The sequence below is a fragment of the Rhinopithecus roxellana genome, chromosome 8 (assembly GCF_007565055.1).
Source record: "Rhinopithecus roxellana isolate Shanxi Qingling chromosome 8, ASM756505v1, whole genome shotgun sequence".
Taxonomy (NCBI): Eukaryota; Metazoa; Chordata; class Mammalia; order Primates; family Cercopithecidae; genus Rhinopithecus; species Rhinopithecus roxellana.
In genome coordinates, this window is record NC_044556.1 from 115,759,756 (window position 1) to 115,767,163 (window position 7,408).

Below are 7,408 nucleotides of genomic sequence, written 5' to 3' on the forward strand. Positions count from 1 at the left end.
CTCACCCTTCCAGCAGATGTTTCTGTAGTATGTGAGGTTGAGAAAAAGTCTGATTGTGGTGATGTATGTATAGTCATGCCACAGTGGTGAAAAATTAAAGAAAAATATTTTAGCTCTCAGGATATGCTATTATCACTTGCTACAGATACTTAGGATAACAGTAAAGATCTTTTTTTAAAAATCTCAGCTGTGACAGTGGCTCACTCCTGCAATCCCAGCACTTTGAAAGGAGGCGGAGGCCAAAGGAACGCTTGAGCCCAAAAGTTCAAGATCAGCCTGGGCAACATGGCAAAACCCCGGCTCTACAAAAAAAAAAAAAAAAAAAAAAAAAAAAAAAAAAAATACAACAGTTAGCCAGGCATAATGGCACATGTCTGTAGTCCCAGCTACCTGGGAGGCTAAGGTGGGAGGATCACTTGAGTCCAGGATGTCAAGGCTACAGTGAGTTATGATCACACTGCTGCACGCCAGCATGGGTGACAGAGCAAGACCCTGTCTCAAATAAATACAAATTAAGTTTCTATTAAATATTGTTTCTGTTGCTTAAAAACTAAAGCAGTAGACTAAGATGAAACTTAACAGAGATGAATGTAACTTTCTACATTTAGAAATAAAGATCTGACTGCCTAGGTGCAAATGAGGAAGACTTAGAAGATTTCAGCTGGTTTAGAGAACACTGCCAAGTTGGCAGAATAAGATAGTTACTCCAAAACACTGATGTGGCCATAAACTACCTTAATAGGAAATATAGTGTCTAGACCTGCGCTTCCCAATTGGCCACATGTGGCCATCTAAATTTAAATTGATAAAATGTAAATAAAAGAGCAGTTCTTCAGTTGCACTAGCGCTTTTTCAAATGCTCAATAGCCTGTGAGGATGAGAGACAGTATTTGAACCCAGTCCTGACTCTAAAATCCATGCATTTTTCCATTGTACCAATTTATTGCTTAAGCTCCAAAGATGAAGCATTTAAGGATAGAATGCCATGGCCAGCCATTGAAGATGGTCAGCCTTAGCCAAATGGCCACCTGGAGCCCTTGGGGCATTTGATGAGGAGGCTGGACCAGACCAGCACACACTCCAGTGTTAGTTCATGAGAAAGTTTCACCAGTGGAGAGTAAAATAAGAAGAATGAGGACTGTTTTTCATAAAGCTTTTACTTGTATTTTTTACATTAAAACGTTCTTTATGAAACGATGGTGATGATGAATGGTAGGGATTTTTGGTCCTGGCTTGAAAAAATGATATAATTGAGAATTTACAATAAGACAGGGTTTTGGTTTTTGCTTCGTAAGAAACACATTTAGAGAGGTCAGAGAACTTGCCGAGGTTTCCTTTCTCACTGCACAAAGAACAGCAGGCATCAGTGAAGCAGGGCAAGGAAGATCTGGAGATGAAGCTGGCTTTTCACCTTTAAAAGTCTTAACAGGGTATACTTTTCAAACTACAGATGGTCCCCAACTTCTGACAGTTCGACTTAATTTTTTAATATTATGATGGTGCAAAAGCAAGATTCAGGCTGGGCATGGTGGCTCACGCCTGTAATTCCAGCTCTTTGGGAGGCCAAGGCGGGCAGATCACCTGAGGTCAGGAGTTCGAGACCAGCCTGGCCAAAATGATGAAACCCCATCTCTACTAAAGATACAAAAATTAGCCAGGTGTGGTGGTGCATGCCTGTAATCTCAGCTACTTGGGAGGCTGAGACAGGAGAATCACTTGAACCCAGGAGGCAGAATGTACAGTGAGCTGAGATCACACCACTGTACTCCAGCATGAGTGACAGAGCAAGACTGTCTCAAAAAAAAAAAAAAAAATATTCATTCAGTAGAAATCATACTTTGAGTACCAATACATTCCGTGTTTGACTTTCAGTATTCAATAAGTTATATGAGATATTCAACACTTCATTATAAAAGAGGCTTTGTGTCAGATGATTTTGCTCAATTGTTGGCTAATGTAAGAGTTCAGAGCATGTTAAAGGTCACTAGGCTAAGCTATGATGTTCAGTAGGTTAGGTGTATTAAATGCAATTTCAACTTAACAATATTTGCAACGTGTGTTGGGTTTCTCAGGATGTAGCCCTATCATGTCGAGGAGCGTCTGTAATGTGATCCCAGTTTGTCGTTTTGCTGTTGCACACTGGACTCAGATGGAGTTTTGTAAGGAAGCTCAGTACATAAAGGGCGCTGTGGTTGAAGTGCAGAACTGAGAGCTCTGCCTTTCAGTGCCCTACTTCCCCACTCACTGCACTTCCAGGGAACCCTAGGGCTTGGCAGAATCCAGTTGGTAAAGACTGCTTAGAGAATAACTCTTACAAGCTAGTCCCTTGTCTTGTGGAGAAAAACTTGGCATAAGTATTTCTACCATTAACTACTAATCTATTGGCAGTGTACATTCCGAACAGTCCATTTATTTGTATAAGGGAAACACGTTCTGAGTTTTGCTAGATGAAAATCAGACAGCCATACCAGCCTATAAATGCCTAATTGAGCCATAGTGAACCTTAAGTATTCCCACCTTCAGGTGCCTGTGTGCCCTTGGGCAAGCTTATTAGCCTCCCTAAGCCTCAGCTTACACAGCTGTAAGTTGGAGATAATGAAAATACTTATCATATAAAGTTCGTGGGGATCAAACGGTAATGCATGCACAGTGCCTACCAGGGGTCTTGTAGCCACACAAATTGTGGCCACCTGCTGGTGTAGCTCGTTCACAAGTCAGCAACCAGATTATCTTCTTTATGTTCTAAAGACCCACAGAGTTTGCCCAGCTTTCTATTTCATCCCTAGTAACACTCGCCTCCAAAGATGCTCTCCTAACTTAATAAAAAACTGAGTAGTCTCTCAGTTCCTTTCCTCTTAAACAGTACTATCCAACAGAACCTTCTGATATGATGGAAATATTCTGTCAGCACTGTCCAATAAAGTGTAACCCCTACCCATGTGTGGCTGAGCTCAGTGTGGCTACAGCAACTGATGAGTTGGATTTTTAAATTTAAGTAGATGCATATGGCTAAGGCTACTATACTTGGATAGCACAGCTCTTAAAGCAGCAGTTTTCAACCTTGGCTACCTGTTAAGCTCATCTGCGTGCCTTTTAAGAATCCAGGCCAGGCGTGATGGCTCATGCCTGTAATCTCAGCACTTTGGGAGGCCGAGGCAGGTGGATCACCTGAGGTCGGGAGTTGGAGACCAGCCTGACCAACTTAGAAAAACCCTGTCTCCTATTCAACATAGTGTTGGAAGTTCTGGCTAGGGCAATCAGGCAAGAGAAAGAAATAAAGGGTATTCAGTTAGGAAAAGAAGAAGTCAAATTGTCCCTGTTTGCAGATGACATGATTGTATATTTAGAAAACCCCATCGTCTCAGCCCAAAATCTCCTTAAGCTGATAAGCAACTTCAGCAAAGTCTCAGGATACAAAATTAATGCGCAAAAATCACAAGCATTCTTATACACCAGTAACAGACAGAGAGCCAAATCATGAATGAACTTCCATTCACAATTGCTTCAAAGAGAATAAAATACCTAGGAATCCAACTTACAAGGGATGTAAAGGACCTCTTCAAGGAGAACTACAAACCACTGCTCAGTGAAATCAAAGAGGACACAAACAAATGGAAGAACATACCATGCTCATGGATAGGAAGAATCAATATTGTGAAAATGGCCATACTGCCCAAGGTTATTTATAGATTCAATGCCATCTCCATCAAGCTACCAATGAGTTTCTTCACAGAATTGGAAAAAACGGCTTTAAAGTTCATATGGAACCAAAAGAGAGCCCGCATTGCCAAGACAATCCTAAGTCAAAAGAACAAAGCTGGAGGCATCACGCTACCTGACTTCAAACTATACTACAAGGCTACAGTAACCAAAACAGCATGGTACTGGTACCAAAACAGAGATATAGACCAATGGAACAGAACAGAGGCCTCAGAAATAATACCACACATCTACAGCCATCTGATCTTTGACAAACCTGAGAGAAACAAGAAATGGGGAAAGGATTCCCTATTTAATAAATGGTGCTGGGAAAATTGGCTAGCCATAAGTAGAAAGCTGAAACTGGATCCTTTCCTTACTCCTTATACGAAAATTAATTCAAGATGGATTAGAGACTTAAATTAAGTTAGACCTAATACCATAAAAACCCTAGAAGAAAACCTAGGTAGTACCATTCAGGACATAGGCATGGGCAAGGACTTCATGTCTAAAACACCAAAAGCAATGGCAGCAAAAGCCAGAATTGACAAATGGGATCTAATTAAACTAAAGAGCTTCTGCACAGCAAAAGAAACTACCATCAGAGTGAACAGGCAACCTACAGAATGGGAGAAAATTTTTGCAATCTACTCATCTGACAAAGGGCTGATATCCAGAACCTACAAAGAACTCAAACAAATTTACAAGAAAAAAACAACCCCATCAAAAAGTGGGCAAAGGATATGAACAGACATTTCTCAAAAGAAGACATTCATACAGCCAACAGACACATGAAAAAATGCTCATCATCACTCGCCATCAGACAAATGCAAATCAAAACCACAATGAGATACCATCTCACACCAGTTAGAATGGCAATCATTAAAAAGTCAGGAAACAGCAGGTGCTGGAGAGGATGTGGAGAAATAGGAACACTTTTACACTGTTGGTGGGATTGTAAACTAGTTCAACCATTATGGAAAACAGTATGGCAATTCCTCAAGGATCTAGAACTAGATGTACCATATGACCCAGCCATCCCACTACTGGGTATATACCCAAAGGATTATAAATCATGCTACTATAAAGACACATGCACACGTATGTTTATTGCGGCACTATTCACAATAGCAAAGACTTGGAATCAACCCAAATGTCCATCTGTGACAGACTGGATTAAGAAAATGTGGCACATATACACCATGGAATACTATGCAGCCATAAAAAAGGATGAGTTTGCATCCTTTGTAGGGACATGGATGCAGCTGGAAACCATCATTCTTAGCAAACTATCACAAGAACAGAAAACCAAACATCGCATATTCCCACTCATAGGTGGGAACTGAACAATGAGATCACTTGGACTCGGGAAGGGGAACATCACACGTCGGGGTCTATCATGGGGAGGGGGGAGGGGGGAGGGATTGCATTGGGAGTTATACCCGATATAAATGACGAATTGATGGGTGCTGATGAGTTGATGGTTGCAGCACACCAACGTGGCACAAGTATACATAGGTAACAAACCTGCACGTTATGCACATGTACCCTAGAACTTAAAGTATAATAATAAAATTTAAAAAAAAAAAAAGAAAAAAAAAAAAAGAAAAACCCTGTCTCTACTAAAAATACAAAATTAGCCAGGTGTGGTGGCGCATGCCTGTAATCCCAGCTATCGGGAGGCTGAGACAGGAAAATTGCTTGAATCCAGGAGGCGGAGGTTGCAGTGAGCTGCAATCGTGCTGTTGCACTTCAGCCTGGGCAACAAGAGTGAAAGGACTGAAACTCCACCTCAGAAAAAAAAAAAAAAAAAAATTCCAGATGCTCAGATCAATTAAATGAGAATCTTGGTATTTTCAAAGCTCTCACTGGGCAATTCTAATGTGCAGTGAAAGTGGAGAACCATTGCTCTAAAAGCAGTACTTGGCAGACTCTTGTGCTTATGAGTCACCTGAGGATCTTGTTAAAATGCAGATTCCGATTCACAGGTCTGAGGAGGGAAATGAGAGTCTTCATTTCTGTTTTTGGAGACAGGGTCTCACCCTGTTGCCCAAGCTGAGTGCAGTGGCATGATCCTAGGTCACTGCAACTCAAACTCCTGGGCTCAAGTGTTCCTCCTGCCTCAGCCTCCCGCATAGCTGTGACTACACATTTGGGCTGCCACACTCCTTTTTTTTAAATTTTTTATTTGTAGAGATGGGGTCTTACTATGTTGCCCAGGCTGGTCTCAAACTCCTAGCCTCAAGCAATTCTCCCACCTTGGCCTCCCAAACTGCTGAGATTATAGGCATGGGCCCTAAATGCCCTTTAAGTGTTCTTCTAAGAGGGAGGCAAAGGGAAGTTTGACTACACAGGGAAGAAGGCAGCAGGGGCAGGGAGAGATTCTGAAGATGCTAAGCTGCTGGCATCTAAGAGGAGGGGGACACGAGCCAAGGAATGCAAGGAATGCCGCTCCAGAAGCTGGAAAAGGATTCTCTCCTACGGCCTCTTCAAGGACTGTGGCCCTGACAACTTCTTGGTTTTGGCCATGTGAAACCATTTTGGGATTTCTGACTTCCAGAACTGCAAGATAATAAATGTGTGTTGTTTTAAGCTGCTTAGTTGGTGTTAATTTGTTATAGCAAGCATAGGAAACTAATATACTGGGTTCAGTTCTAGGAAACAGAGAGGGTAGCAGAAAGCACAGGAATTGGAGACTCACACCTGGCTTGAAGTTGCCAACTTACAGACTTGTTGATGTGGAAGACAAACGATTTTTCCTCTGCTCTCATACAATAATCAACACAGAAGATTTCTGTGACCAAATGTTGGAGTTTTCTGTTCACACACCAAGCAGGCAAATCAGTTCTGCAGTGGACACCAGCTGGGCATCCTCCAATTCAATTCTCACTATCTATCTGGAGATAGCATCAGATCCCACAGGTTGAGGGCTCAGTCTAAGACTGCCCCTGACTCCAACCAGCTGCAAGTCCAAGCTTCTGGAACTCGACTGACTGGCTTCAAGTTGAGGTTCGATTGATTTGCTACAGTGGCTCACAGAACTCAGAAATGCATTTACTAGTTTATTACAAAGAATATCCTAGGCCAGGTGCAGTGGCTCATGCCTGTAATCCCAGTGCTTTGAGAGGCCAAGGTTGGAGGATCACTTGAGCCCAGGAGTTTAAGACCAGCCTGGGCAACATGGTGAAACCCTTTCTCTACAGAAAACAGAAAAATTAGCTAGGCCTGGTGGCACACACTTGTAGTCCCAGCTACTGGGGGGGCTGAGAGGTGGGAGGTTCACTTGAGCCCAGGAAGGTCGAGGCTGCAGTAAGCTATGATCACACCACTGTACCTTCGTTCAGTGACGTGACAGAGGGAGACCCCGGGTGATGGAGTGAGACCCTGTTTCTGGAAAAATAAAATGTATTTTAAAGGACACAAATAAACAACTAAATGAAGGGATACATACAGCCAGGTCTGGAAGGCTCCCAAGCACAGGAGCCTCTGTTCCCGTGGAGTTGGGGTGCCTCTTAGACTTCATTAGAGAGGCATGACTGAAACACGGACACCATGTAGAAATGTGACTGGACTAAAGGGGTATGATCTAATACAAAGGAGGCTCAGTGGCGAAACCCAGCAAGGCCTGTCTTCAGATTCCTGGCTTCTCTGTATGGCATTTTTTCCTGCAGGGCAGCAGGCAGGACCCCTTCTGAAATGGGAGTGTTAG